General features: G+C 40.4%; 1 pseudogene; it reads right to left on the bottom strand.

Annotated features, from left to right (window-relative positions):
- Nucleotides 1-537: 537 nt before the first annotated feature.
- LOC140129199 (5S ribosomal RNA) lies at nt 538-656 on the bottom strand (annotated as a pseudogene).
- Nucleotides 657-12,589: the final 11,933 nt, after the last annotated feature.

Here is a 12,589-nt window from a genome sequence, read left to right as displayed (position 1 = left end):
TGCACAGATAATTTAGGCTGACATGTTTGCAGACCAGCAGGCGGTTAAAGACCTCACCAAAGTCCAGGAGTTGCACTCGGTGTACCACACATGCCTCAGCCAATAGGTATTATATGTTTCTGCTTGTTTTATTGTGTGGTTGTAATGTAATACCAATACGTGGTACACAATTCCAGCCTTTGACATAGAATAAACCCCTGTTTAAGGGCTTTTTTGTAAATTGTGTTTGCAAAGATTTTGCTAAGACATTGCTAAATGAAACATTATTTATAGTGGTGATAATGTGAGTTATATTTGAGGTCTCAGCTCACCACTGATTTACTCATTGTAACGGCTTTATTGTAGCGTTTCGTGTTGGACTGGAAATCAAAGGACCTCTTGCCACTTCTATGAAGTCCCATTCTTTACAGCAATTACTCCACTGCTTCTGGCACAAAATTCCAAAATTAGTTTCATTAACCCAATATGGTAAATAGCCACTTTGCAGTCAAGTGGGTGTTCCTGGGCTGGAAAAGACAACCTTTCACTGGGGACCTGATTCAACAGAACCTGGGATTCCCAGCCAGTCTCCCATGCTGGCACTTGCCAGGCCTGAAGCTGCATTGCTGCTGCGATCTGACGAGAGCAGGCACATTCAGCTTAGAATGGCCGTTGACCCCCCCCCCCCCCGAGTCCCTCGGCAAAACGCAGCGCCGTTATGTTCCTAATCACAAGTGTTGAATAAAACTTTCCGACGTTCAATCGGAAACCCCAATGTGTTATTGCACTGCAAGTTTAGCACAGTGTAGCACAGAGAGCATCAGTTAGTCTCAGGTCCGGTGTAGGTCTGGCCTCAGACTGAATGCGCATATCAGTGTCAGATGCCGCTCAGCTGTTATTACATCCAATGTCAGTGTGAGAGCTGCGTTGATATTCACCAACGGTGATACCGCTCTCAGAGTGACAAGCTCAGCTAGTCTTCATGTAGGACCGGGCCAGGACCGTAGCGCAGATTGGTGGCATATGCCGGTCAGCTGCTGTCAAGTCTAATGTCACTGAGAGCCGTGTTTATACTTACCAACTGTGTCGCCACTCCCAGAGTAATATACAAGTCCGACCTTTATCCATGTTGCCGGCTTAATGGTCAGGCGCTTTCCTGCTATGTATACTATATAATATAATATAATACTATACTAAGCTGGCCTAACAGGGTGCACAGACTATGAAAGAGAATTAGTGTGCCAGCCAGCCACTACCTGCGCATGGACTTTGCTGTACATAGTACAGTGCTACATATCCTAGGAAGGGACTGTAATAATTTCTCTTTAACATTACAAGCATGCTCCAGTATGCAGTGATAACTGACAATACTATCATTTCTCCTCAGCACACAGTACTGGCTGGCCTCTCTTGTGCAACATTGCAACATTATTACAAAGTGGGGTCTTTAACGGTGGGGGGTGGGGGGGGGGCTAATGTAATTTGGTTCCACAAAAAAGGCAACCTTATACGAAAACAAGGGTACATATCTATGAGGGAACACACCCCTATATCATTCACCAGCTCCAGAACGTGGGACACACTGTGCATTAGAAAATCATTTTATTACATACCCAGTTTAGTGGTTCATGCTGTAATTTTTTTTTGTACAGGCAGTTCCCGGTTTACTAAAAGATAGGTTCTGTAGGTTTGTTCTTAAGTTGAATTTATATGTAAGTCGGAACTGTATACTTCATAATTGTAAACCCAGTCAAAAAATTTTTTGGTCTCTGTGACAATTGGATTTTAAAAATGTTGGGTGGTCATAAGAACCAGGATTAATAATAAAGCTTAATTGCAGACACCTTTGATAACTGGATCTCCGGGCCCGAACTCTGCAAACCGGAACTGAACTCAGCATTTCAGTTCAGTCCCAGTTTGCAGCGTTTGGGCCCGGAGATCCGAGCAGCATGCATTGTGAGTGTGATGCGAGTTCATTGCATCACACTCGCAAGTGTGGAACCGGCCTTAGAATTTACCTTAGTCACACTAAATCATTTGTCACATTTTATTTACAGAACCATCTTTTCTAATGTTCTCTTGTTGACTGGAACTGCTAAGTATTGTAATATCTCATTAAAATGTTACCTGTTCTTCAGGAAGACCAGCGTAAGGCTCCACGGGTTCTATTTTCCATAAATTACCTAATACAATTAGAAATCGCCAAGAGATTACATCCAATTCTTTGGTAAAGTGTAGGTAGCTCATGATTGCAACGCATTGGGGCTCATTTACTAAGGGTTGCGGTGCACACTTTAGTCGGAGTATGCACTTTTTTGGGGCTAAAATGTCTTGCACAGGTATTTAAGAAGTGCGCTGGGATTGTGGAGCACACAACCCTTTTTGTGGCGCAGCTGCGCTGGCTTCCATGCGACACAAATTAGGGGACATGCCGTCCGACTGATTTGGACTGAGCGCCATATTTAACTTTCAAATTGTGTTGCATGCCCTATGTTTAAAATGCACCTCAAAAAAGATGGTAAACTCTGTCGGACCTGAGCTGGGAAGCCACACGCTGCATTATAGAGGGATAATGCACTTTCAGTGAACTCCGGTGACCCTGTAGGTAAATTATGTTAGTGTCCATGTGTAGGGTCCATTATGTTAGGGTCTATGTGTAGGTGACTGTAGAACATTCAGCTTCTTGATATTCACACTCAATTATTTCTCTATTCCCATATTAGATAAAAACAGGAAAAAAATATAGTGATGTTCTCTAACATGATAATGGATTTGTTGGAAAATGTGCTATCATCCAGTTGTGCTTTCCTTCAAGTAGGGTGAATCACAGCAATACCACTGTCTCCCAATAGATGGCAGTGTTACACAAACATCTTTCTATCAGTCATTACACAGGTAAGATGCATCAACATCCAGGAACAAGATTGCCTGCAGTAATATGAACACTATAGGAAACCCCATCTATTGAGCAAACAGTGAGGATGTTGAATATTTGATTTACATTTAGGGGATTTTTTGGTAATTCTTCTGCCTGTAAATTTTTGTACATGATTCAGACAAAGCACAAACAGTTTCTAAGGCTCAGGTCACACCTGTTCTCGGCAGTTTCTGCTCCTCTTCCATTAGGAAACAGTTGAAAAAATACCTCAGCCTTTTTTTCCGCTATTATAATGGAATTATAATGGAAGTGAACCTGGACTTGGCTGGCAACTAGTTCAGCCAACCAGTGCTAAGTACTAAAAGGGATCAGTTTATAACTCTGTATGCATACAATCCAGTACAGCTGGATGGGCACCTCTCACAGACAGAGCCGGTTAGTCATTGTCACAGCTTGGATGCAGGCGCATGTGTGGCCCGATGGCACCACTGGTGCGCATCACTTCCAGAGAACGCTCACAGCTGTTGAAAGGAGAAGTATGTCTTTTCAAACAGGGGTCCTAGAGATAGCCCTTGTCTTGAACAACCTGTTGGGCCCACATTCATCAGATATGCTGGAAAAGGACAACCCCTCTAGATGCACAAGCTGTTATTATGAGGGTTATCATGTGATAAGAACGGCTCATTCACCTGCACGTCACCATGGGCACATTTCTATCCACTTGAGGTAGACATCGCTTTCTATAGCAGGACAGCAAGCAGAGATCTAGAAAACCATGAGGAATTCATACAGCAAGTATTTTAGAAAATTGTAGAACTTTTCGTTATACAAACCATATCAATTATTTGCTGAAAGTGGACAACCTCTTTAACATTTGCCATTTTGCAGCCTAAGCCACATATCTATATACAGTATGCAGGGTATAGCAGCATAAATGGCTGGTGCTCCTCTGGGCACCCAACATTCATGATATACGTACTGCCTGTCCTATTCTTGTTAAATGCCCACTGATTCATAGACAAGTGAATATATACCCAGTGGACTATAAAATCACTTAATATTTACTCCAGTGATCCGGTCATTGAATCATCTTCCTTAACTCCTGTCTCTCCTGTTAACTTTAAATAATGACACAATTGCACCATAATACACATTGAAAATAAATATTAATACCACGGTGGTGGATACATGGGGACAGTAACTTAGACAACATCATAAGAGACCTCTCAAACTGTCTGCTATTTACTTATAACATCATCCATCAGATATGAAAAGACAGATGTTATTTCAGAGGTTACATTTATTTACTATATCTACTGTGTTTAAATCGCTTTTTTTTCTATTGCTTATCACTTATCGGTTTTCCTTATTGACCACTAAACCTTTGTTTTCCTAATTATGTAATTATACAAATCTGAATTTTACATGGGGCTTCATAGAACAAAGACTTGTGGGTAGTGGAATGGGGGATATTGTACAGAATACTTCTTAACGTGTGAACTGTGCAGTGCATAGACAACTGTCATGGTTAAATGGAGCTGTCATAATCAGTACAGTAATGTTGTATATGGGATCGTATGAAAATTATTCCTAAAACCCTGCAGGTGATACTTTCCTTTCATGAGTCAGTGGGCTGGAAGATGCCGCATAATAACTATTTAACCCTCAGGTCAGATGAAAAGAAATCCTGTAATATGTAGATGTCTTCAGGTGGGGCACACATGGGGAATGTTTTCATCCATCTCTCCTGTGGAAGGCATGCTTTGAAGATTTCATGGTTTTATTTAACTACACAATCCTCTGAACTGAGCCCATAGGGGGTTTATGTCAGATTTTTTTCCATCAGGAAATCGCCACTGCAACAACAGAAAAAAAGTCAAAAGTGTCTTTTTACCTTTCTCCATGTAAAGTTTGGATGAATGGATGAATAGATAATAAATAGATATCTAGATAGGTTTACACCACTAACGGAGTGCTGCTCATTCTCTTGTATTTATCTAGATTGGTAGATACAAAAGGAAAATCAAAGCAGCACAACAAGTTGAATCAGGAAGATAATGGGGCACATTTACTTACCCGGACCCGCAGCGTTCACCGAAAGTGCATTGTCCAGCGATAATGCACTCTGCTGCAATTCGCTTAAATCCTGCATGTGTCGCTTTCATTTCTGACGGAGTTCACCTTCTTCTTCCTGGTGCATGTGAGTGCATTGTCTTGCGACACAATTTGAAGTTAAATCCTGCGCTCAGTCGGATTGTCCCCCAATTTCTGCTGCATGAAAGCCAGCGCAGCTGCGCCAAAAATCCGATTGGGTGCGACACCTGTTAAATACCTGTTAAAGCCATGCAATCCCTGAAACAGACAAACAGTCAACTAAAGTACGATCCGCGACCCTTAGTAAATAAGCCACAATGGGTGCACACCAAACAGGTGCGGGCCACAGGTCTTGCAATAACAAATCCTAGAAAAAGCTGCATTCCAATAATTAGATGAAAAAAGTGGCTCTTTTCATTCCATTATGGGTTACAGCAATATTTCAGCTCTATTTGAGCAATTTTCAACCAAGTGATAAGTGAACAAGGTGGATATTTGCTTACAAACATGGTCCCATGACCCCATTAATCCATCCCCCTAATTTGCATATTCAGTGTATCAAATACATTTTGACAAGTTACATAAAATATATATCATTACAACAGATCAGTGCAGACATTTTAATCATATGATATACATACAATGGGGCATATTTATCAGGACCACTGCGCACCGCCAGTGGCGCAGAGGCCCTGAAATAATCGCAAATGCTAGCTTATTGCTAGCTTTTGCAATTATTTTCCCCAATCCGCCACCTTCACGCCAGTGGGGCGTGAAGGGGCGCGAAGGGGGGGCGCGGCCCGACGGGAGTGGGCCGGCGCGGGGCGTTACTGTCCCGCGCCTGTGCACTCGCTGCTGCCGGCGACTTTTCATACGTGAAAAGGGCCTGGCGTAGGATAAACGCTGCGCAACTGGAAGCCCGATACATCAAGAGGCAGAAGCCTCTTCATGTATCGGGCTGCGAATTTGCAGCGCCAGCGTATGATAAATATCCCCCAATGTATGTAAATAAAGTGTAATAGTGCTAGGTTATAAATACCGCTCCACCATAAACATGGACCAGAAAAATGTAAAGTACATATGTGCCAATTAAAACCAACCCGACAGGGTAGATGACTGTCTCCCTAAGGCTCCTACATGAAGCAAATCAAATCAAAAGTATATTGTCCTACGAAATTATTGTTTATCTGGAACGCAAGCCGCTTATAAGCGTATGCATGTGTGGGGACATGTCACCTGCGAAATGAGGTGCTATGGAAACCATACAATTATCTCCAGACCAAGTGGAGCTATGTAGGAAAATATCACACAGAAAAATGTACTAAGCGGTCAAAGCCCTAAAGAGGAATTCAAGGGGTATTATGAATATCTCAAAAACCATATACTTTCAGTCAATTAAATGGCTTTTTTTCTGTGCTTGGATGTTCAATATAAATCAATATGATATATGGAAAAATATTAATTTGTGGGGATTAAGTGGTAGAACCCTCAGAGATCTAACATTTGTTCCCTATTTTTCTTGAAAGGAATAAATACTGTGTTCTTTAGGAAGTTCCTATAGACATCTCATTTATCCTTTACTTCCTGAAGAAATTTCTTAATAAATTAACGCCTGTGTAATGTGGGCTCGTGTCTTGATATTGTCCAATCACTTATGACAGAATCAGACCTGCCTCTTAATAACCATATGTCACTATATTCCTATATTTCTGTGGAATGGCAAAATATAAAGACAATATATTCCCCAGTTATTTCATGAAGAATTGAAGTTTTACATAAACTAGGCTTGTGAGGGAAGGCAACAGGTTCTCTTTAATGTAGCTAAAACATTAAGTAGGTATACAAATCCATAACAAATACAATATTAAGGTTCCCATAAGTAAAACAGAGCTAAACCCTAAAATGTCCAAGCATCTGTTGTAAATATAAAGGAGAATTAATTGTTCATTTTCCTTCAGAGCATTCGTGGATCCAGAGCTCTTTAATAGATGTCTGGTTTATAGATGAAGTATGTGGTTCTGCTTCTGCATTTTTTTTACAAATGTGAAAGTAATTTTTATTAAAAACTAAGATAAGCTCATTTAAAATTGACTTTCAAAGCACTTGCACCATATGTTAAAAGGGGACCCTGAAAGGTAGAGAACTATGGCAGCAGAATTTGTGAATAAGAAAACTTCCATTTGTTCCAGAAAAAAAAATAATAAAAATGCTCCATCTTCAAAATCCTAAAATCCCAGAGAGCAAAAACAGATGCCAGTGATTTTATGGCTGTTTAATGAAAATTATGTCTGAAATTTCAGAATGAAATTGCAAGCATCAATATACCCTGGAATTAAAATGGTTTTACCTTATATGCTCAGGTCATAAAACAATTAATGTGTTCCATTTGTGGATGTATAAAATGTATGTGATGAAGGGAAGGGAATAGGTAGGAATTATCTCCAATCCCATATACAGGGATTGATTAATAGAAGAATGCTGCGTGACATTGGGTCATTAAAGAAATACAGTATGATTAATATACAAGATGCAGGATTTTAGTACTGTGGTATGGGGATAGAGGGTAATGCCGTGGCTGATTCCCACAATGTTTACATATCTTTACTTATAGAAATAATGCCAATAATTCCAATACATTTCACTGTAACACTAGATGTAACTGGCAAAAAAGCCATAGCATTCAGTATTACACTACTTTTCTTGTAGATTATGTTATGCAATGTTTAAAAGTTAAAGAGGACCTTTCAGGTCTATCTGGGACTCTAAACCAACTACCGGTCCTTATGGACCAGTGGTTTAGGATCCCAAATCTTGCTGTATAAGGACAGTACATGGAAAAAGAATAAACATGTCCAACATTTATAGACATGTCCAAATAGACATTTATACTTGCCTAAATATACACAAACAATGTCAGGGGCAAAACCATGCAGAGGTCAGATACACAGAAAATCAAAGCAAGTAGCAGTAGCAATACTAAAGACAGAAGTGTCAGAAGACTGAGAAAAAACCAGCATCTTCTGATGGAACTGGGGGGAATTTAAAGGGAGTAATGGACGCTGCCCCCCACAGCTGACTGTTTCAGCTGCAAACAAAATAAACTGAAACTCACACCCAGCTTTCCCCAAGGAAAAAAATCTGTAAAGGCAGCTGTCAAACAAAGGCAACTCTTAGTGTGGTTGTTAAGCACAGAAGCCTGAAACCTGATCTCATTCACAATACTGTGGTGCCATTCAGAGAGTTCTGACAGTGCCCCCCATTTAGGAATGGCCACTGGACCCTCAACTAAGGATGGTTTATATGCTCCAGTGCTATCAGAATCCTGGTGTGTACTTTTAATGTAAAGATCATTGTGTACCCTTATTAATGATCACTAGTTTCTGCAGTTTCTCTCAGTCTTAGGGAGTCTGTTTGGGGGGTGTTTATCCAGCCGGAAATATGTCTCCCATAGGCGGCTATGGCGCCCAGGCTAGGTATGGTGAGCACAACGAGTACTTACCGTACCATGCTGTGGCCACAAAAAAGATAAAGCATGTTCTATTTTCAGCCGTGGGATTTTCGGTTGTGCGTTTTTATTTTCTATGGAGAGGGAAAGGCTAAACAGCACTCGCCTCACCTCCTCTCCACGTTTGTGTAAATACACCCTTATTGTGCTGCACTTCTGCACCTTACCACTAGAGGCGGCTGTAATTGCCCTTGAATCTGTGCTTAAGTAGATGGTGGATCAAATGCATTATCGGGGCCATCTTGTTTCCTGTTTGGGCCTATAAGAAAACCATTTGACAATCCTAACATTGCTTCAGTATTGTGACTTGTGTCTCCTGCTCCCTGAACTGCCTTACCTAGACTGTTCCTTACTACATATGTTATACCTGCTTGGATCTACTTTATTACTTGCACTGCTGTAAGTCCATCCGCCTCAGTCCATCTTTGTGCCGATCTTTCTCCAGCCATGTGTACCAACATCATAACAGGATATTCAAGCCTGAACATGGAATCCACTGAGGGAGTGAGCTTGGAGGTTCATGTAACCAATATGAACTGTTTGCTCACTAATATCTACGTTCAAATGCAAAATGTAAAGACAAATTATTCAGAATTTGAAAATTAAACAACGCACACTGTACAAGTTTTTGAACAAGCAACACAGGATTTTAAAAACAGAATGGCTCAACATGCAGAGCAGATCCTGGAACTTCAAAATATGATTGTGGCTCCAGCATCTACATCCAATCTGACATTTTTTTGTGGTGACAGTGCTAAGTGCCATAGATTTATTAATCAATGCAAGACCTACTTACACCCTGCTCACTTCCCCACTGAGAGATCTAAATAAATGTGTATTACTATATTACTGACACATAAAAAAGAAGCTTGGGCAAAATCCACTTATTGAAAGAAATGACGTCCGTCTTGATGATTTGGAAGCTTTCCTAGCAGCCATGAACCAAGTATTTGATGATCCTAACCAACAGCTGCAGAAACATTATCAGCATTATGTCAGGAGAGATAATCTATTGCCGAATATGCCGCAGAATTCAGAAGGTGGGTCATTGATACAGAGTGAAATAATACTGGGACACTTCAGCCTCCACCTCTAAGGACTCTGAACCTGAGAATCATCATGAATCTGATATTGAAGCTCTGCAGATTGACACTGTACACGAACAGGATAGTGCTTGCAAAAGAAAACAGACTTCAAGAGATTCAATGCTTTTACTCTGGCAAACCTGGTCAATTCCTCATCAATTGTCCAAGTGATCAACGTAAGTCAGTAGTACTGATAGCAGATCCTGAATTTTCTGAGGATGAATATGTTGCTTATGAACTAGTGTCACCAGTTAATCTGCTCAGTCATCTGTTCAATCTCCTCTGTGACACCAAATATTAAAGGAAAAGACAAGAGCTCTCGTTGCTTTTATATTAATCAAGTCTCTGACTGGTTCTAAATGGATATCCACCTGGAGTAAAGATTTAAGGAAGATTGTCACCTATCCTGATGGAGACTGTTGATTGGTCCCTCCTGAACGCAAGCCCAGTCGACCAAGGGACTGAACTTTTGGAGATAATTATGGAACCTGACAAAATCAGTTTCCCTTAGAAGGAGGAGGGAATTCATTAATTGGACCCTAAACATAGTACTGACCTGGTACTGGTGGATGGGAAACTCATTTATATATTTTCAAAACTCCAATAGTCGCACGGCTTGCGATCAAAGATACCCTGTTTCCACCAGGGCTAAAGTTAAAATGTAACCTTTATTATTTTAATTTATAAGAACCAAAGGAAGACACATTAAAAGGTGGGCAAACAGGCAAGCATACGGGAGGATGCGGGAGCTACGGGGCTTATGAATTCAATAATCAGAACGTTATAATCCAGGGGGAGTTGATCAGTTCTCCCTAAGGATTTCTACCAGGCTGCTATTTTGCATTTCCCTAAACCCCTGATGACTTCGTGAACTGCGAAACATGTCGGGTGGGCTAGGTTGAGCAAGTGTGTGTGTTTTTTAACAGCAACAGGCCGACTATAGGGAAATGCAAAATAGCAGCCTGGTAGAAATCCTGACATTAAGGACATTACTTGCTGGGAATAGCTAGGAGGCCGTTATCAACAAACCCTCATTATCTAGTTCAGTTACTGATAATCCTTAGGGAGAACTGATCAACTCCCCCTGGATCATTTATAACGTTCTGATTGTTGAATTCATAAGCCCCGTAGCTCCAGCATCCTCCCGTATGCTTGCCTGTTTGCACAACTTTTAATGTGTCTTTCTTTGGTTCTTATAAATTAAAATAATAAAAGTTACATTTTAACTTTAGCCCTGGTGGAAACAGGGTATCTTTGGTCGCAAGCCGTGCGACTATTGGAGTTTTGAAAATTATGGAACCTGGTCACCAAGAGGTTTTGTCTTTCTTGATGATCTCATCTCCTCATTTTCCAATCATTTTGGGATTACCATGATTGCAGGCCTGGTAAACAATAAAATGTGTCTTTTCCAGTGAAAGTTCATTCCTCACAGACATCTTTAAGCCATTACCATAGAGCAGTTATTGGAAACTTTTATGCATCTTCAACATTCTCAAGTATTTAACCAATTAATGACCTGGCCCTTTTTTGATTTTTTTTCATTTCCATTTTTCACTCCACATCTTCAAACATCTATAACTTTTTTTATTTTTACACGTAAAGAGCTCTGTATGAGCTTGTATTCTGCGTAATAAATTGCACTTCATAGTGACTTATTTAATATTCCATGCCATGCACTAGGAGGTGAGAAAAAAATTCCAAATGCAGTGAAAATGGTGAAAAAATGCATTTGCGACGTTTTATTGTGGGCTCAGATTTTACGTATTTCACTGTGCGACCTAAATGTCTACTTTATTCTTTGGGTCAGTAAGATCACGGGGATAACAAATTTGTATAGATTTTAAAATGTTTTCATACATTTACAAAAATTAAAACCTCCTGTACAAAAATTTGACACTAAGTACTTTTTCATACTTCAGTAAAAAGAGCTGTGGTTAGTGTCATTTTTTGTGACTTCTGATGACGTTTTCAATGCTACCATTTTTCGGACTGTAAAACCTTTTAATCTCTTTTTATTGAATTTTTAATATATTTCAAAATGGCAAAATAGTGCAATTTTCAAATTAGGGCACTATTTTCCATTACAGGGTTAAAAGCAGTGAAAAACCATCTTCAGAAGACCCGAGGCTGTCATGGCGACCAATTGCCGTTCTCCGATGACGTCATCGGGAGCGACGATCGTCACAAAGATGGCGGCACCCATGCGCCACATCTTTTTGAAGCCGTGGGCAGCTTTGCCAGCTACAATCGATGGGATAATACCCAGCATAGGTGCTAGCACTTATCGCAGGTGTTACCGGTAAATCTTTGCTGCAATATGCAGCAAAGACTTACCGGCTATGCAAAGGGCTCAGCCCTTCAGTTGCAGCACCAACAAACATTCTACCAGATTCGATGTTCTTTGGGGTAATCCACAAGGACCTGCTTAAAGAGATAAGAGAGGCCTACAAGATTTATAGAAAAAATGGTCAGTTTACCATATTTCAGTAATCCTAATCCTGTAGCTCCTTGTGTATATAGTCGGTGCATGGAAGGAGAGGAGGGGATCAATGTGCAAGAGATTATCGTACAGGTTACGGTCCTAGTATTCGCATAAATGTGGGAAAAAAATGAACTTTTCCAGCAGTCCAAATTTTAGTTTTTTAATTTTAAAAAACATCATTGTCAGGAGCACACTTTACCAATCCAGACCTAATGACCACTGATAAATATTCCCAACTCAAATAAGCATTACTAGATGCTAGACATAAATAGTATATTCACTGTTACTGGCCTTATTCACTCTAACCTATACAGAAAACCCACCTCTGGAAATACTGTTCTGTATGCCACCTCTTGTCACCCTCCCCACATTATACAAAATCTACCCAAAGGTGAATATACCCGGGCTAAACGAATTTGTTCCAATAATTCTTTTTATGAGGAAGTGGCCGCACATACCACCTCTAGACTTAAAGCCCGAGGTTACCAAGCCAAATCTCTTTCACATATTTCCTTAGCCCTCCACAAAAAAACTAGACAAGAGGTGTTACACTCAAAAAGTGGTAA

Source organism: Engystomops pustulosus, chromosome 4 (genome assembly GCF_040894005.1).
Source record: "Engystomops pustulosus chromosome 4, aEngPut4.maternal, whole genome shotgun sequence".
NCBI classification, from domain to species: Eukaryota; Metazoa; Chordata; class Amphibia; order Anura; family Leptodactylidae; genus Engystomops; species Engystomops pustulosus.
Note: the sequence above shows the minus strand (reverse complement) of the source record. Positions and strands in the feature narration are given on the sequence as shown.